The sequence below is a fragment of the Antechinus flavipes genome, chromosome 3 (assembly GCF_016432865.1).
Source record: "Antechinus flavipes isolate AdamAnt ecotype Samford, QLD, Australia chromosome 3, AdamAnt_v2, whole genome shotgun sequence".
Taxonomy (NCBI): Eukaryota; Metazoa; Chordata; class Mammalia; order Dasyuromorphia; family Dasyuridae; genus Antechinus; species Antechinus flavipes.
The window spans coordinates 410,810,102-410,826,723 of NC_067400.1; the positions used below are offsets into that span (position 1 = coordinate 410,810,102).

General features: G+C 33.5%; 1 protein-coding gene across 1 annotated transcript in view; it reads left to right on the plus strand.

The window, feature by feature from the left end:
- The window catches only part of SESTD1 (SEC14 and spectrin domain containing 1), a 105,932-nt gene that overhangs the window by 13,658 nt on the left and 75,652 nt on the right, over positions 1-16,622 (plus strand). The window contains exon 2 of the mRNA XM_051986118.1: positions 6,413-6,560. The gene's annotated coding sequence lies outside the window, so the exon portion shown is untranslated. The remainder of the gene's footprint in view (positions 1-6,412; positions 6,561-16,622) is intronic.

Sequence of the window (16,622 nt, forward strand, 5' to 3'; positions counted from 1 at the left end):
TTGATTTGATCATTGCTGCCTTTATTTGTCCTCCTCCTATCTATTACCACAAGGTTACCACCTCTGTCTCCTCAGGTTTGTGGATTTTTCATAAAGATGTACATTATTCATGGTAAGTATCTTGTTTGGTTCACCTTTTTTCTTTAGAATTCAGAAACATGAACTTAGATCTTCATCTTCAGAATTACAGATTTTGAGTGTTAAAAGGAACTTGAGGACATCTATTCCAACTAGTACCTGAACAAGACTTCCATCTGCAACATGCTGAATATGAGATCATCCATCTTTGCTTAGAAACCTCTAGTGAAGCTAAAGTCACTAATTTTCTGAAGCAGCTTCTTTGGATGCTTTGGATTCTTAGAAAGTTTTTTCCTTACATCAAGTCTAAATTTGCCTTTCTGAATTCTCTACCCTCTTGATCCTACTTCTGACTTGAAATATAGGCAGTGTACAGGGGAGATGTCAGGACTTGCTGAGCCCTCTTCAGGGCTGCTCATTCACTTGTCGTGTTTACTTTTTACCCAACTCTCACCTATAGTTCCAAGAAACAGTAGCACTATAGCAGTGGCCACCCCCCAAAAATCATTTTTTTATTATATATTCAATAAGTAGATCTTACTATTATTATATATTCATTATACTTAACCCTTGTGTGTCCTTATTGTCTTTAGAAAAAAATATTTTTTAAAGATCCTCCATGGCTTTTAAAGCCCTTTACTTCCTGGCTTCTTCTATTCCTCTAGTCTTATTATACTTTACTTGCTTCCATGTCCTCTGTGATCCAGTGCCACTGGCCTTTTTGCTGTACTTCATTTGTCAATAAATACTAATTAAATACCTATTAGTGCGAGGCACAATTCTAATCACTGGGAATACAAAAAAATGCAAAATAATTCCTGCTCTCCAGGAACTAATCTAATGGGGAAGACAACATACAGACATATACCAACCAAGCTATATAAAGGATAAAATAGAAATGCTGTAGAGGGAAGGTACTGGAATTAAGAAGGTTGGGAAAGGTGAGATTTTAAGTGAGAATTAAAGTCAGCCAGGAAAGTTAGTAGTCTGAGCAGAAAAGTGAGCATATTGCAAATTGAGGGGGGAGACGAGAGAAGCCTGGAGCCAAGAGGTAGAGGGTCTTGTTTTGTGCAATAACCAGCATGCATCTCCTAACCCCTGCCTTTTTACTGGCTAACTCTCAGACCTAGAATGCTTTTCATCCTTACTTCTTCTTCCTTATAGGACACAGCTCAAATTCCACCTTCAGTAAGAGGTGTTTCTGGTATCTTCTTCCCCTCTTCAAGTACTTTGAGAATACTCCCCATTTGTACTTTCTATATCTTATCTATACATAGTACTTTGCATGTTGTCTCCACCATTAGCCTGTGAGTACCTTAAGGACAGGGACAGTGACTTGTTTTTTTTTTAATTTTTATTTTTTTAAATCCCAGTGCTTAGTATAGTAATTAGCACATAATAAACATTTATTAAATGCTTGTTGATTGACTGACTCTATAAAATAGACCAAATTACTCAAGTTCAAAATAAAATCTTATTCCTTTATTTCTAGCTAAAATCTTCAGTATTTTATGGGAAATGAAATCTTTATTTTGAAAGTAAACTTTGAGGTTAGAATATAGTGTACCTTTATATATATATATATATATTATATATAGGCCTTTACATATAATAATTTCAATTTACTCTCACAACAATCACATGAGGGTATATGGTGCAAGCATTTTTACTCCTGTTTTACTGATGAAAGACTGAAGCTAGTTTCAGAAATGGCTTCAGAAGATTTCACCTATCTTCTCAAATGGATCATATAGATGAATTTTAATCCATTCAACCATCATCATCAAGCAATTTTTTAAAGCTTCTGTTATGTGTAAAGACAAATTGTAATGGGCTGAGGCTCAAGTTGATGCACTGAGGTCCCAAGCACATGAGGCTAAATAGTAATTGGACCATACTCTATTAATATATATGCTTGGAGAAAGAATGGCCCCCGCCCACTCTTTGTGCAAGTCCTGATGTGTTGTATAGGAAATGATGATTTTGGTGGGTGGAGGCAGGGGAGTGGAAAAGGAAGGGGAAGGAGAGACTGCTTGCATTGCCATTGCGACGGCCTTTCAGCTCAGGTCTCTCTCTGCTAGCTGGCTTCCTGTCGCAGCTGCCCATATTGCTATCGCAATCCTTATTCATCTCTTCACTTCAATAAAGATTGAAGATTTTTCCCTTAACCTGAATTCCTGACTCTGGCTGATTTTAATACGTGGTCATTACAACAAATAATAATGGAATGTGGAATATTCCTAGGATATTTTTTATTTGAGTGGTTAAAAGATATATATTTTCTGATTTAGTTTGACATGATTATTGAATCTTTTTATTAGGGCTAATGATTGAAATTTATTTTTAAATTAGTGGTAATTTGAGTTGTAGGATAGTATGAAAAAAAAATGAGCAGAAGTGACTTATTTCAGTTACATTTAGAGTACTGCTTTAGAAAGTTTAGTTACATTCCTCTGACCTTTGGTCCTTTAAAGTTTGTTTGAGGAGATGGTTCATATTTATATGTCATGTGCCAGCACATTCTATAAATGATTTACTGTTTTTATTGTATAATGAAATGCACTGTAAAAAAAGGATGACTTGATTTTCTGAAAAGAAAATATATTTTGTGTTTACATTACCTTAATATTTATTAAATATAATTTTTTCAAACATTTATTTTAATTCTCTATACTAACTGAAGAAAAAAATTCATAACTCTTGAAGTGTGCTATACAAACAGGATATATTTTAGACTATAGGAAATAATTTAAGAATACAGTTGTAGTCTGATTATATTGATATTTTTTTTTCCTTTGCCCAAAACACCATAGCTGTTGATTTGTAGAAAATCAACTTGTCCTCGGTATAAAATTAACTACCAGTGTGTAGATAGTGGACTGACGCTCTTCAGTATTATATGACAGAAGTGAAACATATCTGATACCTAAAACTAGAAGTATTTCCAGCATCAGAGACTTGGTAGTACTTCTAGTTTCTATTAATAGAGGTGGTTGGAGCAACAAGAGAGAGACAAGGGAGAGAGGAAAAAATGGAGAGAAAATTTTAGGTCAGAAAATAGAAAATAGAAAAGGTAGGACAAAAATCCAATTAGCTTCTGTGACTGTTTAGGTCCTTCCCCTGAGGAAGGAAGAAGAAATTAACTGCTCTAATTTAACATTTGTTTTAGGTTCATAAGGAAGACTGCCCATTTACTGAGTTATTTTCATATAAAAGAACTTTTTAACATTACTGATTAATTCTCCTTGAGTTGATAATTTGTTATACTTCTGAAATATTACTGAAAATTTATTTTAGTTTCAGTCATTTAGATAATAAAGCTGTTGTTGCTGCTGTTGTTATTTGTCCTTCATTCTTGAAGAGAATCATGACATCGGGGAGTTGATGCCATGACGTGCAAGTGAATTGGATTTGAGGGAGGAAGGGTGGTGTAGGATCACCTGCCTTACTTTTCCTTCCAGAGCCATCTGGGTCCAATGGGTAGATATAGATCAAGACAACTGAAGATGGCCCTGGATGAAATGGGAGACTTTGGCCTTTTTAAGCTAAATTCTTCAACGTCTCAGTTTGGCTGAGGTTGCAGTCATGAAGGCTAGGTAATAATGGAGACCAAAAAAAAAAAAAAATCTCCTCTTTCAGTAAATAACATTTCTCTCATTTATACTAGTTTCTTTAGGAAACTATTTCAAATAGTTGTGCAAACTTTTAGGAACTGATGGCAAAATAGGTAGTTTTATGCAATTAAGAACAAATTATTTAAATACCTAACTTAATGACACAAAATTATGCATTTGTTTTCCTAAACATGACACAGTTGTTATGAACAAAGTACTTTATGTAATCCATATTTCTTAGGACATGTTAAGACTTTGTATTTTCTCCCCACCCCATTTGAATGTGAGCACCTTGAGAAGAGATATAATGTATTTGCCTTTGTTTTTATCCCCAGTCCTTAGCTGGGATATGTATGTATGTTGATACACTTATTCATTGTGAAGATCCAGTGAGATAATAGGTAAAGCATTTTGCAAATTTAAAATGCTATCTAGATAATTTTTCTTCCTTCTTCTTCTTGTTAGGATTATTATTACTTCTTAGTTCCCTTCTGGGTAAATTTTTTTTTTTTACATTTTTGATGAATTCTACCCCTTCCCCACACACACACTTTCTGTAATAAGTTCTGTGCACAGACAGATTCCTTAAGTCCTTTCACCAACTTTTCAAATGGGGAGGATAACCTGCATTTAATACAATAGGCATGCCTGTCAGACAATCAATTCTTCAAGTCACTGGAACAGTTCTTTTGATTTCCATACTTCCTGCTATTAATAGATTTAAGTTTCTTGTTCTTTATAGTGTCTTCAGAAAACTGATACAGAAAGTTTTATTATTGTTTTTATAAATTTTGTTTATGTGCCTACTGCGTCTTAGCTTGGTCGAGCTTTTTGGGAAGGGAGGTAACAAGACAATTGGAATAAATGACTTACCCAGAGTTAAGTTTCTGAGACCAAATTTGAACTCAGGTCCTCCTGACTCCAAGACCAGTATTCTGTCCACTGTGCCACATAGCTACCTTTTGGGTCATCTTTTAAATTGGCTACAATTAAAGTTAAGCTTACCACACCATTTTATACTTTCAGTAGTTGATGATTAAGATATACCCTACTAATAAGAAGACCAATAAGTAGAATATGTGAAAATTATTCACTGTCTATAGCCTCTTCTGTCTTGAATGTTTACCTGTGTTTCTTGTTTTAATTACTGTTTCTTTGATTTTCTACCTGTTGTTTACCATACTGAAGTCTAATTATAAACTTTTTCCCCCTTGCATTTGCTTTATAGAGAATCTGAGTATGGCCTTTAACTGCATTCTCAATATTACTACTCCTAAAGATAATGACAAGTGGTTTTTATTTAGAATTCTAATACTTGCAAAGTGCTTTGCATATATTATCTAGTTCTAGATCTTGTTATCTAATTTGAGCCTCTAATCCTATAATTCTATTATTTCTTTTTAAAAATGAAGAATTACAACTTAGAGAAGTGAAGTGGGTTGGCCATTGTCATAAAGTTAGGAAGCATCAGAAGTAGGGTCAATATATCATGGCAGGTATTGCAGTTACAAAGAAAGCAGTTCTTGTTGGAACTTATAATGGGGGAATCAAAATAAATATATATAAAATATAAGATTATACTTTTATATATAAGATTTGACAGGATAAAATCCATCATTGGGCACATGACTCTGTATGGTTATAACTTATTTAGAAGAAGTAGAATATATAAAAGGAAAGAGGGTAGCAGAATTTTATATTACGCAGGTATACACATGTAAATCATCTTGTAAGTTGTAAATTGCTATATAAATATTAAATTTTATGTGAGGATATCCACAAACAGAGAGGGAGCATGGAAGTATTTTAGTGAAGGTCAGTGATGGGGAAAAACAATTTATCATTGGAGATGATTTATAGATTAATGCTACCTAAAGGTGAAATATATGAATTTGGAAAACATCATTAGATTGTAAGCTCCTTCAGGACAGTCTTTTGATGTATTTTGTATCTTCAATGCCTAGCACAATTCCTGGCACATGATAGGCACTTACTAAATGTTTGTATAATACTTGAGATCATAAGTCCGGCACAGAGGCATTATATAATTGTGATGAGGAACTTAGCGTGGAGTCTACTGGAATCTTCTTTTTGCTGAAAGAACAGCTACTACCTTTTTCACTTGTTAATGCTAATTTCATCCTTAAAAAGTAGAGGAACCAACAAGGAAAAATTCTTTTGGAGATGAGGGGCTAATGGCTAAATAGGTTTGGTGTATTATTGTGTTAGAAGGCTTTTGGTCTATAAGCAGTGGTAAGCTGAATGGTTTCAGAGAAACCTGGGAAGATTTATTTAAACTCAGCTAAGTGCTGGAGTAGATAGAGTGCCAAATCTGGAGTCGGGGGGGGGGGCCCATGTTCCCGAGTTCAAATCTGGTCTCAGACATTTATTAGCTGTGTGACACTGAATAAATCACTTAAACCTCTTTGTCTTGGTTTCTCATCTATAAAATAAGCTGGAGAAAGAAGTGGCAAAATATTTAAGTATCTTTGCCAAAAGAAAACCAAATGGGGTCATGAAGAGTCAGACATGACCTTAGATAGGCACTTAGTCCAAAATTCTTTTTTTTACAGATGCAGAAACAGACATGTTAAAAAGTTTACTCACGTTGTTATCTCTAGGTTACAGCAAGGACTTGGGGATGGGGAGAAATTGGTTGTGGCAAGGTATAGCCATGCAACAGCTGTTCAATTCTGAATTTGCTTTTTTTTCTCTTTTAGGGAGGATAGCCTTTGCACTGGAAATGTCAGAACAAAAATTCCTAGCAAGGAGTTGATATCCCAGGATAGGTAAGGGACACCACTGGGATCAGACCTGTGATTTCATTGATCTAAGGAATTCCTGGATGAGGAAATTCACATTATTAAAGTAAGTTGATGTCTTCTCTGCAACTTGTAGAGCTTCCTAGAGCACTGCCCCACAGTTATACAATTACTATGAGTCACAGGTAGGGTTTAAACCCAAGTCTTTCTGGCTCTGAGTCCACTCAGAAGATAATAAAAGTGAACCTATGGGAACCCTGTGGCAAGTGCTCCCTGCACTAGAGTAACTCAGAAATCTGTGTTTGGACTTATACTGTTGAGCGTTTTCATCAATGACTTGAATAAATGTCCCCTTCATCAAATTTGCAACTGGCATGAAACTACGAAGAATAGCTAATACACCAATGATAGTTAGGGTCCAAATGACTAAATCACTGTTTGAATCAGATTAGCTTCACAAATGTAAAATGGAAGAGGCATGTTCAGATAGTACTTGTTCTGAAAAAGATCAGAGTGGGTTTTTGTTTTTTGTTTTTTTTGTTTTTTTTTTTGTGGTGGTGTTTTTTGTAGACTTCATGTCAAAAAATAATGCAATCTTGAACTGCATTAAGAAGCATAGCTTCCAGAAATGGGGAACTTATAGTTTTGTTGTATTCTCCCATTATCAGAATTCATATGTTAGATGAGTATATTTAATTCTTTTTGCCATGGTTTAAGAAGATAATGGATAACCTGGAAATGTTCAAGGAGGGTAACCTTGTAATGAATGATAGCTTTGATTCCATGTGATAGAAGAATCACTTAAAGATATTTTTATTTTAAACATATTTTTCTGAGAAGACCTGTTGACTGTTTTTAAGTTTTTGAAGACCCCTCACTTGGAAGGATTATAATTGTTTTCTTTTACCATAGGGAGGAGAACCAGAATCAGTGGGTATAAGTTGCAGAGAAACACATTTAGACACATTTTCCTAAATTCGGGGTGGGGGGAAAGGGAAAGGAAGGAGGAGAAACCAAAATGAACAATTTTCCACAAATTAGGTAGAACAATTCCACTTGGAATTGGCCACTTCTAAAGATGATGGGTTCCCTCTTTTTAGAGGTGTTCATGCAGAGGCTGGATGAGCACTTAAAGTATGGTATAGTGTAGATTCCTTTTAGATATGGGTTGGCGAGGTTCCTTCTAACTCTAAAATTCTGTGATTCTGTATTTTACATACATCCTTACTTTATTCTAGGGGAGTAATCTAAGTATAATCACTCTCATTTTACAAATGAGGAAACTGAAGCCCAGAGAGAAAAAGTGACTTGCCTAAAGTTCCACAGCAAAATTAATGGCAAAAGTCTTTCTCTTGTTTATTTTTTTCAAAATAAATTTATTTATTTTAAATATACATGTTTTATAGGACAACAACATACCATTATCTTCCTATAACACAACTTGTTCAGTCATTTCCCAGTTGATGGGTATCTACTCATTTTCCAATTATTTGCTACCACTAAAAGAGCTGCTACAAACATTTTTGCACATGTGAGTCCTTTTCCCTCCTTTAAAATTTCTTTGGGATATAGACCCAATAATGGCACTGCTGGATCAAAGAGTTAACAGTTTTATGGCCCTTTGGACTTAGTTCCAAATTGCTCTCCAGAATGGTTGGATCATTTTGCAATTCCACCAAAAATGCATTAGTGTCCCAATTTTCCTGTATCCTCCCCAACATTTATCATTATCTTTTCCTGTCCTCTTAACTAATCTGAGAGGTGTCACTTGGTATCTCAGAGTTGTTTTAATTTGCATTTTTCTAATAGTGATTTAGAGCATTTTTTTTCTTACAACTATAGATGGCTTTAATTTCATCATCTGAAAATTGTCTGTTCATATCCTTTGACCATTTATCAATTGAGGAATGACTTGTATTCTTGTAAATTTGACACTGTTGTTTATATAGTTTAGAAATGAGACCTTTATCAGAAACGCTGATTGTAAAAGATTTTTTCTCCAGATTTGTACTTCCCTTTTAGTTTTGTTTCTGTTGATTTTGTTTGTGCAAAACTTTTTTAATTTACTGTAATCTAAGTTGTTCATTTTGACTTTCATCATGTTCTCTAGGGTTTTTTTTTTTTTTTGGTCATAAATTCCTCCCTACTCCAAAGATCTGAAAGGTAAATTATCCTTTGCTCTCATAATTTATGCCCAAACGTACCCATTTTAATCTTATTTTGTTAAGAGGTGTGAGAGGCAGGTCTATGCCAAATTCTTAGGTTTGTCTTAGCAGATAGACCCCCCAAGTATTTTATCTATAGCAATTTCAAACGGAATTTCTCTTTTTATCTCTTGCTGATGGACTTTTATCAGTAATATATAGAATTGCTGATGATTGTGTGGGTTTATTTTATGTCCTGCACATTTGCTAAAACTGAATTATTTACAGTAGGTTTTTGGATGATTTTCTAGGATTCTCTAAGTGTATCATCATATCATCTGCAAAGAGTGATAGTTTTCTTTCCTTATTGCCTATTCTAATTCCTTCTTTTTCTTTTCTTATTGCTAAAACCAACATTTCTAGTACAATGTTGAAGAATAATGGTGATAATGGGCATTCTTGTTTTATCCCTAATCTTATTGGGAATGCATCCAGCTTTTCTCCATTATGAATAATGCTTGCTGAAGGTTTTAGATACTGTTTATTATTTTAAGGAAAGTTTTCTTTATCCCTGTGCTCTCTAGTGTTTTTAATAAGACTGGGTATTGTATTTTATCAAAAGCTTGCATCTCGCATCTATTGAGATCACATGATTTCTGTTGGTTTTGTTATTGATATGGTCAATTATGGAAATAGTTTTCCTGATATTGAACCAACCTGCATTCCTGGCATAAATCTATTTGGTCATAGTATATTATCTTGCTGATGAGTTGCTGTAATTTCTTTGCTAATATTTTATTTAAATTTTTTTCATCAATATTCATTCGGGAGATTGGAATGTAATTTTATTTCTCTGTTTTGGCTCTTACTGATTTAGGTATCAGAACCATATTTGTGTCATAGGAGGAATTTGGCAGTACTCCTTCTTTACCTATTTTTCCAATTAGTTTACATAGTATTGGAATTAATTGTTCTTTAAATGTTTGGTAGAATTCACTTGTGATTCCATCTGGTCCTGAAGATATTTTTCTTAGGAGTTTATTAATGGCTTGTTCAATTTCTTTTTCTAAAATGGGACTACTTAAGTAATTTGTTTACAGTACAAACCTTTTTCCATTTCTTAATGTCTTTTTCTATATGTCATCACATCAGAGTCCATTCATAATCATACCCTCAGTACATCTGATGCATCCCTCTGTCCCAGTGACAATACAGTTCTCAAGAGTTATAGGTACCGTTTTCCCATCTAGGGATGCAAACAATTTAATCCTTAAATAATATATATATATATATATATATATATATATATATATATATTATATATATATATTATTATATATATATATATTTTCCCCTGTTTACCTTTTTCTGCTTCTCTTGAGTTTTGTGTTTATAGATTAAAATTTCTATTTCATTCTAGTTTTTTTTCAATAGAAGTGATTGAAAGTCTATTACTTCATTGAAGCTCTGTCGCTTCCTCTGAAACATGATGCTGAGTCTCATTGGGTAGTTAATTCTTGGTTGTAATCCTAGGTCTTTTGCCTTCTGCAATATAGTATTCTAGGCTCTCCAACCCTTATTGTAGAAGCTTCCAGATCATGGGTAATTCAGACTATTGCTTCTTGATATTTGGATTATTTCCCTCTGCTCTTCTCCCCCCTCCCCCTGGCAACTTGCAGTATTTTTTCCTTGAGGTTGGTGGTTCTGGAGTTTTGCAACAATGTTCCTTGGGGTTTTTCTTATGGAATCCCTGTCCAAAGATGATCAATAGATTCTTTCAATGAGTATTTCCCCCTCTGTTTCTAGAATATCGGGGCAGTTTTCCTTAATGATCTCTTGAAGAATGCTCTTCAGGCTCTTTTTTTGGTCATGTCCTTCAGGTAAGCCAATAATTTTAAAACTGTTTTTTCTGGAACTATTTTCCAGGTCAGCTGTTTTTCCATGAGCTATATCACATTTTCTTTCATTTCTTTCATTCTTTTTAGTTTGTTTGACTCATTCTTGCTGTCTCACAGAATCATTAGCTTCCATTTGCCCTGTTTAATTTTTTAATGTGTGATTTTCTTCAGCTAGCTTTTTTATCTCTTTTTCCATTTGGTTAATTCTACTTTTTAAGGAGTTGTTTTCTTCAGACAGATTTTCCTTTCTTGTCCAAGATGTTGATTTTCTCCTACACACTTCTCGTTTCCTTTTTCATTTTTTCTTCTACCTCCCTTATTTTCCTTTTAAAGTCTTTCATGAGCACTTCCAAGAAGCCCATTGTTGGGCTTGAGAACAATTCGTATCACTTTTGAGATTTCTTCTGTGCACATTTTGTTTATCTGAGTCTGTGTTTTGGTCTGCCCTGTCATCATAGTAGCTTTCCAAGTCAAGATTCTTTTCTGTTTCTTGCTCATCTTCTTTCCTTTTGGTATTTTTTCTTTTTTTTACTTTTATGGTTAAGCCCTGTTTCTAAGGTAAAAGAGGAGCTACCCCAAGCTTCCTGTGCAAATCTGAGCCTTGGCTTAAAGCACTGGGATCCCTTGTGTTTGTAGGAAGTAGCTTTGCCTGCTTTTTTTTAGGAAATGGCTTGGTTGGTTTCCCAGAGTTTGCCTTCTGAACTGGGACTGGAAGCTTCCCCACTGATTTGTTCCTCTCCTTAACCAGAACTGTGAGTCTTAGTTGCTGATTTGCTGTGAGCCTCTCACTGGCTTTCCCAGAGTCTCTCTGACCTGGGCTGAACACCCTTTTCATCCCAATGAGATTGACCTTCCTTGAAGTTTTTCCAGTGTATCTTGATCTGGAGAGTTTCATTCCATCAGACTCTTTCAGAGGCTTGGTTTGGTGTGATTTTCCAGGGAAATTGGGAAAGCTTGAGCAGCTTCCTGGTTTTACTCTGCCATCTTGGCTCTACCCCCAGAAGTGACTTTCTCTCTCTCTCTCTCTCTCTTGTTTAAAGTCATAAAATGAGATCAGTAGCATAGAACTCAATGGCTAGTCCTGACTTCCATTAAGTGCTCTTACCATTCTACATGATTTCTCTTAGAATTTCTTTCCCTTTGATTTTGGAGTGCAACATCAGTATTTCAATGCATGGACAGTTTTTACTTTTACTTTCTTCAAAGCAAACCTTTTTTTTTTTTTTTTTTTTTTTTTTTTTTAAATAAAGCTTTACCAACCTCAAAAAGCATACACTGTTCGTAGTATCAATTCTTAGATGTTTTTAGTTGTATTTATGTGAAAACTTTGAGGTGCTTTAAACAAAAATAAAATTTGTCTTCATTTTTTCTTTGATAGTTTCAAAAGTTGATCTTTTTATTTTAATTTTTTATAGAAGTATCACTTACCATAAACTGACACCATCAAAACAGAAAAAATAGTTCATTGGAGCTTTGTTTGTTTTTCTTTTGCATATATTCTGATTTTGATTAAACCTAGGTAGTTTTGGCACTAAAGTTACTGTAATGAATTCACTGTATTTAAAAGGATAGCCAGGAGACTATGGAATATGGAAAGTTCTCTTTTAGTCTTCTGGCTATCCTTTAAAATACAGTGAATTCATTACAGTAACTTTAGTGCCAAAACTACCTAGGTTTAATCAATATGGAAAGAATATGGAAACTAGAATTGAAAGGGCTCTCAGAGGTTGTCTGGTCAAATTTTCTGTCTCCAACACATACACACACATATTTGTGTTATTGTCTTCCTTCATTAACAAGTACAACTATTTCTCTTTGTATGGCAACTTAGTGCAATTTTTTCTTGGAGAACAGAATGAATGAAAAGTACAGAGAGGCAGATTTAGATGAAAACATTCATTTGTCATTCCTGTAAGAGCTTTCCTTTGAAGTAAATTACCAAAAGTATGTAGAATATTATGAATTGGAAGGGCAGTCTTCTGTGTTTAAGAGGCAAAACTCTTTTGCTCATCTGTATTATTCTCTGGGGGAGGGGCATGTTGAACCAAATATCTCAGTGAATTGATCTTGCAAAAATACTGAAATAGAAGAGAGATTATATGCCTTCTTTTTTATACTGGAGCAGAGATTATTTTAGATATAGTCACTTATTAGAAGGAAAGTACAAGCCCCCTGTTTGTTTGCTTCCACACACTTAAGGCAAAATTTCTTAACATTTCAAGTTTTTTCAGGTCTTCCTCACTCCAGATTCAAATAACATCTTATTTATTTCTCTTTTCTCCAATACATCCTCCAGAGAATTGTCTGAGTGACTTTCCTAAAGTACAAATCTAACCATGAAATTCATCTATTTTCTAAACTTCAACAGATCCCTTTGAACGCTGAAATCAAATATAGAGTCCTCTGTCTGGTAGAGCTTTTCATAATCTGGCACCTTTCTACCTTTCTAGATTTTTTACATGCTATTCCATGTCCACCTGTTGCATGGTGTGTTTCATCTCCTATATCTGTACCTTTGCATTGGTTGTGCATGTCATGCCTCTGTCTCTTGGAATCACTGGTTTCCTTGAAGACTCAGCTTGGCTTTTTGCTGGTCACCCCATCAGCTAGTACCTCTCCATCCAAAGTTACCTATTAGTCTACATATGTTTTGTATGTATATATTTGTCTCCAATAAAATGTAAACTTTTTGAGGATAGGGAAGATTTGTTTTTTGTAATTCTATTTTTAATAGAGGCCTGGAACATTATAAGCCTTTAATTAATCCTTATAGGTTAATTTGTTGATTCTGAAAAACTTAGGCCCAAGTTCAAGGCTACATAACATTTTGGTGATAAGTCTAGAACTGGAATTTACATTTCTTAAATCATAGATCTATCTGCTTTCCTTTATATGATATTGATAGTAGTTTTAGAAGATTAATGAAATACTAACAAAATCAATATTTGTACCTGAGATAGCTACAACTAAATAACAAAAGAAAATCTGTGACATCAAATGAAATGTTTGATTTGTTATGAACTGCTGGAAATTTGAATGTTTTTTGCCTTTCTGGAACATTAAAAATATATTATTGTTGTTATAATAAACTCTTGTATATTGTTGTTTCTGCTTATTATTCCAACCCATCTCTGAAGTTTCAAGCAGGAGCAGCATCCTTGATTAGATTTATATTACTGTTTTTGGGTTTAGTGGGAAGAACAGTAACTGAATGCTGAATACTATAGCGTATATTAACATAATCTGTAAACTCACCCTGAGAATGTTAAAGTGAAAGAAACTATGGAGGAATGATTCACTTTTCTTGTAACTATATGTTTTTTGGTAACTATATTATTGCTATTGTGAAAAAAAAATATTATCTTTGGAGTTAATTGACAGTCCGGGTACAATCTTGACATAAATTTTCATGGATGTTAGAACAAGAAAAAATAAGGGGATGTTTAAAGGGTTGAGTGAGCAATTTGAGAAGTAAATAAGTGAAAAAAAATGTGGACTTGAATATTTTGCAATGGAAGCGTTCATTAATACTGTTCCTTACAAAGAAAACTTAGTCTTGGTCCTTATTTTATAAGAAATTATAATGAAGTAATATATTGAAAGGGCTTTTGTTAAAGGCAGTTTCAGCTACAACATTGAACCATGGAAAAGAACTTAAAGGAAAGTTTCATTTACTGGTCGATGAAAAATGTTATTTCAATAAAATTATTCTTGAAACTATGAGAAACAAAAAAAGAACTGGTTTAATGCTTTATTTTAAAAATAAACACTTTTTACTTTTAGAGCAATTTTACTTTTATTATATCATTTTGATTTTATAATTATTCTGTGAGTATGGTAGAGCAGAAATAATACTTAATTCTCTCTATTTAATACCCGATATTTGTTTTTCTGACTTAGCCCAGCAGCACTGCATTAAGAACTTTAGGAAATGCTAGAGAGTTGGAAAGTATAGTTATCTTTAACTCTTACTTTGAATAATTTATATTGTTGGAGGAAATAAAATGCAGACTGTTACAAAAATCTGAATGTAGGTTTAAATGATTAAAATCACTAAAACTTAAGCTGGCACTAAGAATTTTGGTATATCCTGTATATGAAGGAACTTTAGGATGATTTCAAAGTAATACAGATAATTCCAGTAATCCAAATAATCAGATTTACTTAACTAGTATGGTTCATTTTTTTTTTTTTTTTTGGTGTGCAATTTCTCTCAAACTACTCTCTACCCATAGAACATAGCTTTTTCTTAATTTTTTCTTACAATTCAAAGATTTGCCTTGATTTGGCCTGTATCTTGTTTTCTCCAAGGAAGAACACTGGACTTACTATACATAGACTCTCATTACTTTTCTAATAATAATAATAACCACCATAGCTTGCATTTACATAATGTTTTATAATTTACAAAGTTCCTTATATATACATATCTTTTGATCTTCCTGGTAATTGAGAGTAGTAGGTATTCCTGTTTTATAATAGAGAAATCCAAGATTATGGGAGGTTGTTAATTACCCATAGTTGCAGAGCTGGGATTGGAATTTGGATCTAGGGGTTCTTTTTACATATATATAATCATGGGCAGAGCATAAGAGGACAGTAACAGCTCACATTTACTTAGCATTTTAAGGATTTTAAAGTATTTAGATGAGTTATCCTTTTTGATTCTGTACAAGAATTCTGTGATGCAGATGCTATTATTACCTCTCTATTACAATAGAGAAACTGACACTTGGAAAAGTGAAGTAATTTGACAGGAGTAACATAGCTCACAGGAGTACGATGTGGAACTCCAATCCAAATTTTCCTGAGTAGAATCCAGTGTTCTGTCCATCATGTCATGATGCCTGTAGATTTTTGGACTTTATTGGAACAGAAGGAAATTAGATGCTTTATTCCAGGTCCTTCATTTTACAAATGATGAACTTGAGAGCTAGAGTTATTAGGTCACTTAACCAAGACTACAAGTAATAATTTGAATCTAGATTCCAGCTCAGATCTTCTTTAAAACAGAGTTCTGCTGCTTCTTTAGATTATTACAGTTGCCTCATCTGTAACATGGGAGTAACAGAACATTTACTTTACAAGGTTGTTAAGAAGATTGCAAGAAGTTATGTATGTAAAATATTTTGTGAATTGTAAAGGATTAGAGATAGGGACTGTGAACTCATGATTTCATTGGTGAAAGGAACTCCCCGGATATTGTGCTAACAACAAAGCAGGTCTGCACTTTCTCCACAATTTTTAATCTTAGTATACTCTTTGAAGGCATAAAGTCTTGTCTCCAGCACCAAACATAATGTCTTGCTTTTTCTATATTGAATATATAAAATAAGCTTTAAGAATAGTTGTTGAAACAAAATTCTGAGGTAATTGTGAATGTAGAATGTTAGTGAGATAGATTTTGCTTAAATGCTAAAGAAGAATTAGAAGGAAAGGGGGAAGAATTAGGGACTTATGGGAAGAATTCCAAGTATTTGTGTTAGAAGCAGAGAGGACATGATAATAACAAGACATGAATTTGGAGTTTTGTAGGAAAAGTAATTAGAGATTTTTGTGTATAGGAAAGATTGGTTATCATTTTAAAAATCTAGATATTATATGTCTGAATTATTGATCAGATAATAGTCTACCTGCCCTCATAGTACCATACTGGAAGTATAAATCTTATCAAAGAAGAAATACAAATTTTGTAACTGTAATTTAAATGGAATTTGTTCCAAATTTCTCCTTGAAACTGGTTCATCTTTTCAGTATTTTTATTCCTACAAGGTTGTGTGACAATGAGTCAAGGAATACTACTGGTTTTGAAAAATTGAAAAATTCTTAAATATGATTTTTAGTTCATGTTGAGCTTAAATATTTTCCCATAGGAATAAAACTACAATTTCATAGTTGGAAAAATATTTTGACTTAATGTATAGAAATTTGCTTTTTGGGAGTTTCAGAAATATTTCTATTTTTTAATGTGATCTGTATCTTTATATGTAGATACACACACACACACACACACACACATATTACTCTAGATTTCCTTAAGTCATTAACATACTCATTGAAAGATATTTTTATTCAGTAAAGCAAAGGACCTATAACTTCAGAAAGCCATGTTTTAAAGCAATATGT